This window comes from Carettochelys insculpta, chromosome 32, assembly GCF_033958435.1.
Source record: "Carettochelys insculpta isolate YL-2023 chromosome 32, ASM3395843v1, whole genome shotgun sequence".
NCBI classification, from domain to species: domain Eukaryota; kingdom Metazoa; phylum Chordata; order Testudines; family Carettochelyidae; genus Carettochelys; species Carettochelys insculpta.
Genome location: NC_134168.1, coordinates 4208655 through 4224365, shown reverse-complemented (window position 1 = coordinate 4224365; position 15711 = coordinate 4208655).

Below are 15711 nucleotides of genomic sequence, written 5' to 3'. Positions count from 1 at the left end.
GAATGGGAAAGGACTGCCTAGGAATGAGCACAGCAGAAAGGGATCTGGGGGTTATAGTGGACCACAAGCTAAATAGGAGTCAACAGTGTGATGCTGTTGCGAAAAAGGCAAACATGATTCTGGGATGCATTAGCAGGTGTGCTGTGAACAAGACACGAGAAGTCATTCTCCCGCTCTACTCTGCGCTGGTTAGGCCTCAGCTGGAGTATTGTGTCCAGTTCTGGGCACCGCAGTTCAGGAAGGATGTGGAGAAATTGGAGAGGGTCCAGAGGACAGCAACGAGAATGATCAAAGGTCTAGAGAACATGACCTATGAAGAAAGGCTGAAAGAATTGGGCTTGTTTAGTTTGGAAAAGAGAAGATTGAGGGGGGACATGATAGCAGTTTTCAGGTATCTAAAAGGGTGTCATAAGGAGGAATGAGAAAACTTGTTCTTCTTGGCCTCTGAGGATAGAACAAGAGGCAATGGGCTTAAATTGCAGCAGGGGAGGTTCAGGTTGGACATTTGGAAAAAGTTCCTTCCTGTCCGGGTGGTCAGACAGTGGAATAAATTGCCAAGGGAGGTTGTGGAATCTCCATCGCTGGAGATATTTAAGAACAGGTTGGTTAGATGTCTGTCAGGGATGGTTTAGACAGTACTTGGTCCTGCCATGAGGGCAGGGGGCTGGACTCGATGGCCACTCGAGGTCCCTTCCAGTCATACTCTTCTATGATGACATCAGCCTTCCTTTTGCAACTGTATCACAACTGGGGACCCCTGTCTAGTCTCTGATTCACTTGCAGACGGGATACCGTCTAGCTGGTCCAGCCACATTTCATTTTCCCTTCCTAAGTGCAGCCCTTTGGGTTCAAACCCTGTTCTCCAAAGGGCTGGCCACATTTGCTAGCTTGGCAGATTTGATGAGCGTTCTTTCTACTCTGTTGTGCAAGTGAGGAAAGAAGCCATGGACCAGTACCTGGTTCAGGACACACCTCTGTGGGACGTATGTAAGCCTACCCTCTCGGCTTGCCAGAAAAGCCCTGAGAAGTACGCTTTGAGAACGGCCGTTCAGTCGGCTGTGGACCCATCTCCTACTAGTGTCATCTAAACCCCATTGCCCTAGTTTGCTTTTGACGGTGTCATGGGGGACCATGTCATTGCCTTGCTAACATTGACCCACATCACCTCGACCCTGTCACCCATATCCACTAGGCCAGTGATTCTGTCAGTGAAGGAAATTAGCTTGGCGAAGCATAATTTCTTCAAGAGACTCCTGCTGGGTATTTCTTATCACCATATTATCCTCTGCATGGCCACAACCGGATTGCGTAACAATTTCTCTCTCTCTCCCCATACGCTTTCTTTCTTTCTCTGTCTAATCAGCAGTAACTTGGTCTCTCCTTGCTAAATCTCTGTCCCAGCCTGAAGAGATGGAAAGCTAAAGGCAGATATTTTGGGGTTCAGAGCTAGGACCCCCATCCTCCATTGGGGTCAGTTTAGTGGGCACCCCCGTCAAAGTTAGACTCGAGACTCACAATTTGTCAGACCACTCTGTCTATTAGCAAAGCCGCTCTGCCAATACATCCAGAAACGTGAGTAACCCCCGCACCTGGGGCTTGGGTCTCTTAATTTATACAGCTCAAGAAGGTGATTCCATGAACAGAGAGGGAGCCGTGCGAGTCTCTACACTATCAAAACAAAGAGCAGTCAAGCAGCACTTTAAAGACTAGCAAAGTAGTTTATTAGGTGATGAGCTTTCGTGGGACAGACCCACTTCTTAGCCAGACTGGTCTGTTCTGGTCTGTTCTGGTCTGAAGAAGTGGGTCTGTCTCACGACCGCTCACCTAGTAAACTATTTTGCTAGTCTTTAAAGTGCTACTTGTCTGCTTTTTGTTTTCATAAACAAAGAAAAAGCCAGACTCACACTCATCTCAGGTAGCCCCTGAGACCAGTCAGGGACCTTCATTTCCATATCACCTTCAGCAATCTCCTGTTAATGACTCTCTGGTTACCTTAATTAGTTACCGTCTAGCACCTGCTGCACTGGTTCCTGCTTTCAAGGCACACCTGGCTCCATCCAAGCGCACCCTACATTCCTACACAGCATTAGCAGAACTTCCCCTTCTTGAGCGCAGAAGCAACATTGTATCAGTGTGTGATTTGTATAATATAACTCTTATACTTCTTACATTACACTGTAACTCTTATACTTCCACCATCCCTCCTTCTGGTCAAGCTACGCCCATGACCAACAATTACTGGGCTACATACATTAACCGTTCGTCTTCATTCCTTTCATCAGTGATATTTAAAACCATCAGGTTAGCACTCTGGTTAGGGGTAACCCACTGGATGGTGTGTCTAGCACAGCTTTGGATACAACAAGAGATTAATTGGAAACAGACAAAAATCATTAAAATTCCAAATAAGACAGTCAGAATTCCTTGACGCGACCAGTTTCCTGGGCTAGAGAAATGAAATAAGCTACTTAGCCATTTCCACAAGGAGCTTGGCTCTTTGTGGGGAAGGTTTGCAATTTGCTCCCAGTGGCTAGCGCAAGTTATGACATCTTTGGTATTATCAGGTATATATACACAGCATTCTGTTCCAATCAGGGCGCAGGCCCCTCCTTTTGCTGCCGGTATTATGTCTAAAGCCTGACGGTTTTGGAGGGCCACTTGTCGGACTGCTCCTGTTTCTTTGGCCAGAACCTTTAGACTTTCTCCGGTTTCATTTGCCGTGATTTCAACTACCGCTTGTAATGTTAAGAGCCTTTTTGCATGGTACATTTCTCCTCCAATTGGGACAGAGGAACCACCAATAGCCTCTTCCCAGGTCAAAGGGCTTATGTTATCCACATACCACTGGGCATCTGACAAATCCCTTCTTTTTTGCCTAAAATTATGGATTCAATTTCATGGGAGGGATTGAAGCACATGGAATTGCGGGAAAAGCTGAGCAGGATAACAGATACCCTACCAGTTAGCAGAACACAAATCCACAGCGGTAAAATGGGTTGCATCTGGCGGAATAGAAGCCAGTATTGTGGCTGGATTAGGGACTACTGGAAAAGTGGGTACGACAATGCGATCAATAGCTCAGAGATCCTGAACAAACCACCACAATTTACCACCACCCTTTCGGACTGGGAGGATAGGGGTGTTACAGGGGCTGGAACAGGGAACAATAATGCCTTGTTCTTTCAGTACGGTTGTAACTGGAGCAATACCAGCCTCTGCATCTTCAACAGAGGGCATCTTTTTGCACACAAGATCTGATGGGAAACTGTTTAATCTTGCAAGGCTGAGAGCTAAATCTAAGGTGTGGGAAGTCCTCATCAGAGATATGCTGTTCGCGGATGATGCTGCTGTAGTGTCTCACACAGAAGACCAGCTTCAGAAACTGCTGGATCGGTTCGCCAAAGCGTGCAAGGACTTTGGGCTCTCCATCAGCCTAAAGAAGACAAATGTACTTGGTCAGGATGTTGCTGAACCTCCACCAATCAGCATTATACGTTAGAGGTCGTCCACGAGTTCGTTTACCTCGGGTCCACCAGCACTGACGCCCTGTCGTTGGACACTGAGCTAAATAGGAGGATTGGTAAAGCGGCCACAACTCTGTCCAGACTCAGCGAGAGAGTGTGGAATAACAACAAGCTGTACACTCACACCAAAATGCAAGTCTACAGAGCCTGCGTCCTCAGCACCCTCCTTTACGGCAGCGAGACTTGGACCCTGTACACCCGCCAGGAAAAGAGGCTGAACGTCTTCCACTTGCGCTGCCTCGGGCGCATCCTTGGGATATCATGGAAGGACAGAGTGACCAACACCGCCGTCCTCGAGCAAGCTGGAATTCCAACCATGCACACCCTCCTCAGGCTGCGTCGACGCCGCTGGCTTGGCCACGTCCACAGGATGAATGATGGAAGGATTCCAAAAGACATCCTGCATGGCGAGCTAGCCTCTGGCAACAGACCTCCCAGACGCCCCCAGTTGCGCTGTAAAGATGTTTGCAAGAGAGACCTCAGGGAGGGAGACATCGAGCTGGACAGCTGGGAGGAGCTGGCAGACGATCGCAGCAGATGGAGGCAGGAACTACACAAGGGCCTTCGGAAGGGTGAGATGAGGATCAGACAGCTAGCAGAGGAGAAGCGAGCGCACAGCAAGGACCTGCCAGACACCCACTACACATGCAACAGATGCAGCAAGGACTGTCGCTCTCGTGTGGGCCTTCACAGTCACAGTCGACGCTGCAAATGATGATCCCAAATGGAACTACAAAGGGTGCGATCCATAGTCTACATAGACTGGAGGATGCTACTACTACTACTACCAGCCTCTGCTTCAGGATTTAACGGGTACTGAGACAGGCGAGGCAGAGGTCTGGAACTGTCTGCAGTAACGCGAACAGGGTCAGTGTTTAATCGGCCCACTTCAGACGGGTGTGATGGCCATAGAGAGATGGAACCTGAGAAATTAGGTGTTCAAGGGACGGGACTAAGGGGCAACAAGGAACCGGTGTGGAAAGGGAAGTTTCAGACAGCAGGGAGGCTGCAGAATCACACAGGGAAGACTGAGGAATGTGTAGATAGACACCGTCTGGGGAGCCGTAAATAGTACAGCTGAGTTTACATAGCAAATGTAAACCAGAAGGTTTGCAGGGGTGGAATCAGAGAGGAGGAATGCCTGGTCCTCAGAGAGGGGCCGACCGGAACCCATAAAGGTTTTGAGAGGGGAAAAGAGGTAGGATGCTCACAGCAGACACAGGTTTTCCAGATCGGGGAACCGCAGGTAGGTCAGTGGTACGGACTGTAGAAAGAGACGCTCCAGTATCAACAAGGGAAGGGAGAGACAGACCATAATAGTCAGGACACATTCCCCAGGAGGGGACAGAGGTAATAAGGGAGCTAAAATTTCCTGAAGTTCCCCGGCCTCCCGGCATTGTTGCAGCACAAGGTGGGGTTGGGGATTAGCTGCCGGGACCAAGAGAGAGTTTAGCTGATTCCCTACACGGTTACTAGGTCGTTCTTCCAGTGTCCAGGCTGCTTACAGTAATTACAAACCCCCGAAAGTCCAGCCCCATGGCCCCCCCCACGACCGCGTCCCCATCCCCGCTGCTGCCTGCTCTGCCCTGTGTAGTGCTGCATTTGCAGAGCCGTTAACCTTTGGGAGGACTGTTCCTCCTTCCCCTTTAAAGTGCGGGAGCAACGCTCTGCTACTGCCTGCGACTTGTCCATGGTCTTGGTCTCCCACCCGACACTCATGCGTCGGGAGAAGGCCGTCAACAAATGCACGTGCCAGGGCTCCCTGTGCATTTACATCAGGCTCTCGTATTCCCGAATTCTGTAAGAACATATCAGTTAGCCGGGTCCGATATTCTCCCGGGCTCTGTCCTTGCCCTCGCTTGCAGCAGCGCACGGCTGTCCAGTTTGCTTTAGGGAGCACGCTGTAGGAATGGCTTCATGGAGGCGGCTGCAAAGAGCCCTACGCCGGTCTGTATATGCAGTAGCTGGGCCAGTACTTTTCATGGTTGAATGACGAGCCTCAGCTGGCCACTCTGCGGCAGTCAACCATGTTTCATACCGACCGGTAGAGGCTGACAGTTTACACAGTTGGAGGAGGTCTGTCTCGGAGGGTCCACAGGTTAACAGAAACTCCTCAGCAAATTTGTCAGGATTTTCCTGTGGCTGAGGAAAACCTTTAACTCTAGACAAAAGTTCCGTACGGGTCCAGGGTTTATAATTCCATAGCGGCTCACTTCCTTCCATCTTAAGGACCCGTAAAGGATGGGTCCCTGAGTTAGAGTGACTGTGGTGAGGTGTGTAGTTGCTGGTGAGGATTTGCTTCAGGTTGGCAGGTTGTCCGCGGGCAAGGACTGGTCTGCCTCCCAAGGCCTGTGAAAGTGGGGGATCATTGCCCGGGATGGGTTGTAAATCCCTGATGATGCGCTGTAGAGGTTTTAGCTGAGGACTGGAGGTGATGGCTAGTGGTGTTCTGCTGGGTTCTCTCTTGGGCTTGTCCTGTAGTAAGAGGCTTCGTGGCACACGTCTGGCTCTGTTGATCTGTTTTTTCACTTCCTCAGGTGGGTATTGTGGTTTCGAGAATGGTTGGTAGAGATCCTGTAGGTGTTTGTCTCTGTCGGAGGGGTTGGAGCAAATGCGGTTATATCTTAGTGCTTGGCTGTAGACAATGGATCATGTGGTGTGTCTGGGATGGAAGCTGGATGCATGAAGGTAGGTGTAGCGGTCGGTGGGTTTATGGTACAGGGTGGTATTGATGTGGCCATCGTGTATTATATAGTTGTATCATAGTGTGATTTTTATAATATAACTCTTACACTTCTTACATTGCAAGTATACTTCCACACCCTGGAAAGATAACAGAGCAAATAACTAAGGAATCCATCTGCAAACATCTGAAGATAACAAAGTGGTAAGTAAGAGTCAGCCCGGAGTTTTAAAGAACAAACCATGTCAGACGAACTGGATGGCCCTCTGTGGTAGGATACCAAGCCTTGGGGCTAAAGGGGAAGTGGTAGATGTGGTATACTTAGAAAGTAGGAAAGCAGTTAATACAATATCACATGACCTTCTTATCAGTAAACTAAGGAAATGCAACATAGATGGGATTGCTAGAAATTAGGTGCCCAACTGGCTGGACAACCATTCACAGAGAGCAGGTCACAATAGTTCACAGTCATCCTGGAGGGGCGTAACAGGTGGGGTTGCGCAGGGCTCACACGTTGAAGAAAACCAACACCAATCTTGTGGTAAATTGATTTTGGTATTTCTCGCTGAACCATGGGTGTTTGTGGGAGTTATCGGCTTCACAATTGGGCACGGATCCCCATGGTGGCAGGTTCACAACTTTGTCCTTATTCTCCCTTCTGGTTCCTCACCTTTGCTTTTTTCACCTTGGCAATACCCCCCTGGATCTACAACCCTGAAAGGCCTTGAATTGCAATGCATTCATAAGGAAAAGGTGGGCAGGGGTGGGGCTGAATCCATATGGGATTCAGAAGCTGACTGATAAAGAGAAGCTAAGGAGAGGGAACCCCTCAATTCCAGTGCTCCACCATGGGACTTAGGTGTCCATCTGAAGCTGGCATCCCATCTCCAGCAGCATCCATATTGCAAACAAAACTAATGACAGCCACCAGGCGTATCCTTCCCACAAAGTTCAGTAGAGAAGATTGTCCCCGGTTGCCAGGGTTCCAATGAGTTTGAGCTTCCTCCTTTGCTTTTCCAGAGGACTCAAGCTCTCTGCTCCCCCATTGGCTTTCAGTGGGAGTTGGGAGGCTCACAGCCTGAAGACCCTTAGCAGACCAGGCGTGTGAAATTTAAGTGGCCCTTTTGCCCGTGCCAGGGGTTCTTCATTGTTCAAGTTCATTAAGCTCATGAATTCCACACTGGAAGGGCCCTGAGTTGAGTTGAGCAAGTGGGGCAGATCTGTGCCCTGCCGTGTCATCTGCTTTGGGGCTTTCTCTGAATGCAGCTGGAGACTTTCCGATTTATTCACAGGACCCAAACAGCTAAATAAACACATTTGGAAACTCTCAACCATTTTTCCTGAAGCGTTAGAAGACGAGGATCCTGCCTCTTCCACGAGGGAGCCCAGTGCCCTGTTTCCCACCCCAGTGACCCGCAACCCGTTCCCCAGGCAGCCCCAGGGCTTTGCTCCCCTTGGAGAGAGGCACTGAGTTCTCACGTACTGCCTGTTGAGTGCTGACTCAGCCCAGCCTTCAGTGCTCCCCCCTGCCCCCAACCAGGTGGCGGTGACTCTAACTGATGCCCTCCGGAGGACTTTCTCCTTCCCCGTTCCCTGAGGGACCTCTACACAGCACCGGACTTCACCGTCACTCGTCTGGTGAATATCATGGAGAGGTCCAGCAGCCTAGAGCTTTTCTATAACCAGGAAAGCGGGAGCCTGTTGTCTGTGGACTCCAGGAAGCCACTGCTGGAGAGGCATAGCAGTGACAGTGCGACCAGCCAGTTTCGTTCTTCCTTGATGACCCATGCAGACTGAGCATGGCATTTGGAGTGTGCTAAGCACAGTTTGTGTGATAGGGCTTCCTCCACCCGTCGTGTGGGATTATGCCATTCAAGGCTAGGGCACGCCCTGTTATGGGCACAGAATCTGGAAGAAAATGATTGCCGTGCGCGTCCAGTAGAGTTGGTGGATTCTCCATCTCTTGGGATTTGTACATCCAGCCTTCTGGAAGACATCCTGCTGTTGCCTCCTTTCTTAAGGTGGCACAGTGGCAGTTCATGCCCGGTGTGCAACGCTGGCCCAATAACACACCGAGAGTGGAAGAAGAATCTTTATTTGGCCTGCCAAGTAAGGCGCAGGGGGATTTCTCCTCAAAGCCTGCGCGCCTTGCAACAAGAGATGAGCAATACTTATACCTCTCTCCTCCTTTGTTCATCCCCCCTCCTAACAAGCCAGGGGAGAGTTTCTCATCATTCCCTTATCCACTCCTCCAGTTCAAACTGAATTCCTGCTGCTCATGACATTCCGCTCTGGTAATTCCCTATTAATCAGGAGGTAAAGTACCAATAGATTATTAACAGAATATAAGCTACAGGGAGGTAGAGTTATTCGGTCGTATAGGACATGAACGGAATTTCATTAGCAAAACAATACTGAATTTCATAAGAAAATTAAGGAGGATTCACTAACAATGCTAAATACAATATTGAACCTCATGGGAACATCAGTGCGCATTCATATACAAAACAATGTTTCTATGAGAACAAAATATAACAACGTTTCCCCTCCCAACACTGCTATCCCACACGAGTCATTGAGCTTTGTAGGAAGGTCGGTGGGTGAGATGCTCTGGCTGGTAATGTAGGGGAGGTTAGACTTGATGCTATGATAGTTTCTTTTGCCCTTAAGAACTGCAAATGTACATTCAAGGTTTTGGATCCAGGAAGGTGACGCCAATTATACACCAGTGAACTCTGTGTCCCTGATTGCACTGGTGGGTGAATTAAGAAACCTAGAGAGCTGAGTCTTCTCATGCCAGCTGCCAACCCAGTACAGAAAGGCTGTGGATGTACTGGAGCACGTCCAGTGGAGAGCAATGAAAATAACTAGCGGGGCTGGAGCACATGACTGATGAGGAGAGGCTGAGGGATTTGGGCTTACAGTGTGGGAGGAGTAGGTTGGATATTAGGGAAAAATATTTCCCCAGGAGGGTGGTGAAGCACTGCGTTGCATTACCTAGAGAGGTGGTGGAATCTCCATCCCTAGAGAATTTTAACTCCCAGCTTGACAAAGTCCTGCCCGAGCTGATTTAGCTGGGTTTGAGCCTGCTTCAGGCAGGGGGCTGGACTCGACTACCTCCTGGGATCCCTTCCATCCCTAGGATTCTATGATTCTAGCTACACATTGCCATAGCTAGAATTGTATATCCCTGGTCAACTTCCTTTGCCTAGTGTAGCCATAGCCTTAGACACGTCCACCAGCTGCCTAGGACTCAGGGCTGGGGCAGACTGGCGGGAGGGGGTCCCCCCAGCCAGTTCATAACACCTGCCTGGTGATTTTCTCTTTTCTGTATGTTTTTATGAGAAGCAAACCAGTTTCAGGTACATCCCTCTCTCTTGGCTCAACCAAATCCCGACCTTACTTTGAGTTAGGACAAGAAGAAGCTGTGAGGCAAAACTTAGCACCTTTTGGAGAAGTCCCTGAAGCATGCGTATAGACGGACAGAGACACCCAGACAAACTCTGAAATATATGTAACCGTTCCGCCAGGTGGAGCCAGAAGCAACCAGGTCCAGGTTCCGTATGTCATGGTCCCTCTCCATACATCCAACACAGAACTGGCTCAAGCATCATGAGTGCCTCTCTGTAAAGGGTTAAACCCAGAGAGGTGGAGGGGTCTTGGGGGCCAGGAGGGCTGCCAAGTAAGCCAATGGGAGAAAGAGAAATTCTTCTGAATTGAAAACAATTGCATCCTGAGGGTTTTTGTCTGCATGGCTGATGCAGAGAAGTCAGACAAAAACGATTAATCTTAAATTGCTTGAATGAACCCAGCAAATATCCTGCCCACATCATGATCAGCACACTGACATGTAAGCAGAAAGGAAATGTTCAGTTAGGTGCCATCAGGTTATATTTATTTTGGATTTGGTGTCGGACTTCTCAGACTGGTTCATGATTTTTCCCTGTACTCTGTAACCTCTAAGCTGAATCCCAGTGAAGTAATTCTCTGGGCTCTAAAACTGATAATCCATAGTTTCTTTAATTACATCTAGCAATCAAGGATGTTTATTTCCTTTCTTGGCATTTTTTTTGTGAATAAATTACCTTTTTTTAAGGCAATGGTTTAATGTCCATGTCCTTTTCTTGCTTTCTCCACACTTGTCCTCTGTATCTAATCTGTTGTCCCAGCCTGTAGAGGCAGAGAGACAGTCTGAGATTTTAGCTATGTCCTCTTTCTCTCACTGGGGCTGAATGGGGGGGCATCCCTTAGTCTACTTCTCCTTCCTGAGATGCCCCCTATGGACACATTGTGCCCCTCTAGTGGGCCTCGGAGTCCCTAAAAGTCAGGGATGGAAGGTATGAATGAGGTGGAGTCTGAGGTGTTTGTTTGTTTGTTTATTTATTTATTCATTTATCGTCCCTCAAGGCAAAAAACAAGAGCAATGCGCACATGCCCCTACCACCCCTTTGTATCCCAACAAGGAGCCAAATATACAACACAGAGCTTGCCAGACACAAGGGCGGCTGCCGTCCTGCAGCAGGATGGGGGACTGGTTGGCATGGAGGGTAATGGAGAAGAGGGGTCGGGGAACTTGTCCTGGAGGGGGCGCTTAGCTCCGATCCCGTGGGAAAGTGAGGGGGTGGTTGAATCCACTGGGCAGAGACTGGGAAATGAGGTCTTTGAGTGCTAGAGGGTGCTGGCCTCATCCAGCCCCAGAGAAGATGACTCCCCAGTGCTAACTATAGTGGGACAATTCTCTCCCCTGTCGTGCTTATGACGCTGATGTGAACACTGTGTCTTCTCCGCTTCAGCCATGCAGACAAAGACCCTCAGACTGCAATTGTTTTCAGTTCAAAAGAATTCCTCTTTCTCCCATTGGCTTGCTTGGCAGCCCTCCCCCCTCCCCCCGATACCCCTCCACCTCTCTGGGTTTAACCCTGCAAAGACAGTAGGCTTTTTATTGCAACTGCATGCGAATGGTTGATCCATCTGGTATTTGGGTACGGCTGAACTTAGGGGAAGATTGACCCACTGATGGTTGAATTTCCAGGGTTTGATTTAGGCTAACTAAGGGGGATGAGCTAAGTGAAACTATTATGGTGCTGCTGTCGACTCTGATACTCCTGGCAGTCGGGAAAAGTCAGGGAAGCCAATGGAAGAGTTTATCCTGTCAACCTCTGGCTGTGTGGATGGCAGCAAAAATGGATTTGAGATACATTGACTCCAGCTATACATTCTTGTAGCTGCATTGGTGTACCTAAAATTGATTTGACTTCCTAGTGTAGACCTGGCCTCTGATTCACTTGAACCCTCAGGCCTTTGGGGAAGGGCTAACTTCTACCTGGCTGATCCCAGTTGTTTAGTTGTACATTTAACTTTTCCTTTCTAAGTGCAGTCTTTTCTAATTGATCTGTTCCACAAAGTGCCCACCACGCTTGCTAGCTTGGTGCAAGTTTGTGAGCACTCTTTCTGCTCTGTTACCCAAGTAGATGATGAAACTATGGAAGAGTTCCTGCCCCGGGGCAGACCCCTAAGGCACACATAAATATATGTTCTCAGCTTGGCAGAAACCACAGCAAACTACTCCTCAAGAATGGTCTTTCAAACAGTTGTGCCCCCATCTTAAAGTCATTTCACTTAAACCACATTGCTCTAGTTTGCTTTTGACGGTGTGGTATGGCCCCAAGTCAAAGCTTTACTAACATCAAGTTATATCATATTTATTGCATCATCCATGAGGCCAGTGACTCTCTCAGTGAAGAGGATTAGGTTGGTATGGCTTGACTTTTTCTTGATAGATTCCTGCCGGCTATTCCTTATCACCCTATTATCCTCTCCTAGGGTTGCATAGGTCCCTGAAAGTCGGGGATGGAACCTCAGAATGACAAGGAACCGATATGGACAATTTACGTACTTATGGTCACTCAATGCAAACCACAAAAATCACAAGAAGACAGCCAGGAGCCAAATATGCAGCATTCAGAGTGAAAGCAACACAACCCTTTTTGATAGAACCCTGGGTTGAGGGTTGGCTGTCTGGGGGGCAGGTAAAGAGGTAAAGGCTCTTCCACACTAGGTGGTGTTGGCTTTGATCCAGCCCCAGAATGAGGGCCTGGCTGGCTCAGTGGAGCGGGGAACGGAACATGGGCACTTTTCCCACCAGGGGACCCTGGGCCTGACCCTGTCTCTTAGCAGGAGACTTTTGGGCTCAGGGAGGGAGAAGGTGGGACACGTGTTGTTTCTGCGCTTGGGTCACTGGTTTTCTGCAGGAGATGAGCTGACCCTAGTCCCAGCACAGCAGTGTCCCCAGTGGTGGGGGTCTGTTTAGACCATCTGGAGTGAGTCTCTCGGTCCCTCATGAGGTATTTGCCAGGGCTCAGTGTCGGCGAGGGTGGGGAACAGCTGCGGGACTCAGGATACTGGTGCAAAGGACTCAGCAGCTCCGTTCCTATGTCTCCGGAGAAAGCCGGCGTCGGTCGTTACACCACGCGCTGGTTCACATTCTTGTACTCAGGGCCGCTTGCCCGCTTCAGTTGCATCGCAGTGGAAAACAGCCACTTCACCTGTGTGTGTGGGGCAGGGGTACAAAGAATGAGCATGAGAGGGGGTCACAACTGGGCAACATTTTCTTGTGTGTCATTCATTCCTCCTGTCTCTCGCAGCCTTTCTTCTCTCTCTTCCATTCACCCACTCTTTCTTTCCCTTCCAGTCTGCTCTCTGCTGTGCTAAACTGGTTCATGCCTCTGTTGGTACACTCAATCTTTTCTCACCTTGAAGAGGGTCACTGTGGCGCTGTAGCACACGCTCAGGAGGAAGAGGGTGATGAAGACCGAGATGGTGCTCCAGAGGCCGTTCGACTCCTCGTCACCCTCCTCGCTGCAAAATTCATCTGACACGATCGCCTCTGTTGGGGGTGAGAAAGAGAAGTCAACTCCGAGTCAGCCACTGTCACAGAAAGTGTTTGGACGGTCTATCCAACATCAGTCTGTAATTCCCACTCTCCACCCATCTGTCCATCCCACCACTCATCTACCTCTGGGTCTATCCATTCTCAGCCCTCCCTACATCCATCCATCCATCTTTCTACCCCCATTTAACCATCAGTTAGTTAATGGACACAGATGTCTATCCATGCCTGTCCACCCAACCATTCCTAGCCCTAACAGTCCATCCATGATCACAACCCAGTCACCTATCCATACATATGTGCATCCCAAAACACCTCCATCCTTCCATGCCTGCACGTGCCCATCTCGTTATCCAAATTCATCCATCCACCCCGCAAAACATCCTTTCATCTTCAGGTACATCCATCCATCCCTGCTCACTGCTTTAGTCATTCTTGGCCACAAATCAGCTATTCATCCATCAGTTCATCCTCAGACACCCCCATTCTTTCATCTATGCCTGTCTACTTTTCCATCTATGGATACATCCTTCCACACATGATCACAAGTCATCCATTGACTCATAATGTATTCCCAGATGCACCCACACATCCTCCCGCTAAACCATCCATCACCACTCACCCCTCCCATTGATCCATCGCCACAAACCATCTAGCCATCCAGTAATCCATGCCTAGACACATCCAGGCTTCTCTACACATCTACCTCTAGACACCTCCCTTTATTCATGACCACAAATCACCCACTGAAGCATCACTACATCTCTAAGTATCTCCATCCCTCCAAGTACCCCTACACAAACTCCTCCATCCACCCACATCTAGATATATCCATCCATTCATAACCAGCAAACTTTCATGCACCTGCCAGCTTGTCCATTCCGAGGCACATCCCTTGGTCCTGCCATGAGGGCAGGGGACTGGAGTCGACGATTTCTAAAGGTCCCTTCCAGTTCTAGTTCCAGTTCTATGATTCTATGATCCCTCCATTTATCTCCAGAATTTTTCATCCCTGGATGCACTCTTCACCCACCCATCTCTAGACGTCTTCATCTCTCCCCCCAACAAATGCTTCTTTTATTCCATTGTACGCCCACCACCCATCCATCCACCCATCCACAGACACAGCCCTTTATCCACCTGTTTCTAAACACCTCTATTCTTCCCTCACCAACAAACTTTCCCTTCTTTCATCTACCCACTGTCATGAAATGAAAGTTTGTTTTTGATATGGAAGATGGTGGTCTCTGAAACATGTCCCATCCTCCTGAGCCCCCTGCCCGAGATCTGTCTGGAGACCTGGTGCATGGATTGGTGTGGGTACCTATTTATATCTCTCTGTTTTGTGTGTTTCTGTGTTCAAGCATGACAGCACAGATGGGAGGGTCTATCAGACGTCCCATGTTACATAGGTGTTCCTGTACGCTGGACAGAGTCTCTTTTTTTCTGTCTCCCTCTCTCAGACAACCCTTCACTCTCTTACTCTGAGTGCCCCTTCAATAACTGTGCTACCTCCAGGACAACAGCCTCTGCAGGCTACCCACCCTATAACACCGGGTGTGAGTTTGCGTTTGGCACTGGTGAGTTCTGTCCCTGTCCTTGCCCAACTATCTCTGGGGCTGGTGCACATATGACTTGGAGTGTGAGTGAGGGGCAGGATAGGACACAGAGCTCATGTGGGACCCAAAGGGGAATCTGGGTTATCTGTCCCACCCTCCGAATGGGTCCATTTTGTCACCGGAGCTAATGAAACTTTAGCTTACACTCTGCTTAGTGTCTGCTCCAGGTAACAGCCCAACTACCATGGTTACTTTGCAGGGACCAAGTTGCCAGAGCTGATCCCTGCCGTGGGGCATTTGCTATATGTTTTCTTATCTCATCTTCCTCAGCTGCCACTGAAGGTCGGGGTGGAGGGAGAGCCTCTGTTCTCCCAGGCACCGCAGGAGACATGTGGTGGGGTGAAGGAATTTGAATGATGTCCTCCCTAGACACTCTGTCCAAAAAGTTGCCAGGACATATATTCCTCTGTTGGGTGGGAGGGGTGTGGGGTAAATACTGACCCCGATACATTAGTTATAGCCTAGAGAGGATCTCACCTCAATGAGATATCAGGGATGGCTTGTCCATCCAGGAATACACCTACCTATTCAGGCACCTACAGTCCACCCATCCTTATCTCTAACCTTCATCCTCCGTATCTCGCAACCATCCATACTGAGATATACATGTCCATTATTCTACCTCCCCATTCATCGCTCCCTGCCTCCCTTCTTCCATCCATCCATCCATGTCTGTCCCTAACCCTCTATTACAATCAGTCTATGGCCATCCATTAACTGAACCCTTCATCTTTCTGAATGGGCGGCCCTCATTTCTGCATCATAGATTTTCCCATCCATCACAATCCATGTATACACTGGTACCTGCCTGTCACCTGTAAACTGGGTGGACCTCTCAGAACACCTGGTTGCTGTTCCTAGCTTGATAAATAATGTGATCTTGGGTACTTTCCTTTTGCTCCTCTCCTCTCTGTTTCTTCTTCTGCTTTCTCTACTTAGGTGTGATTCCTTTGAGATATGGATTGTCTCCCAATGTGTCTATGCCATATCCAGCTC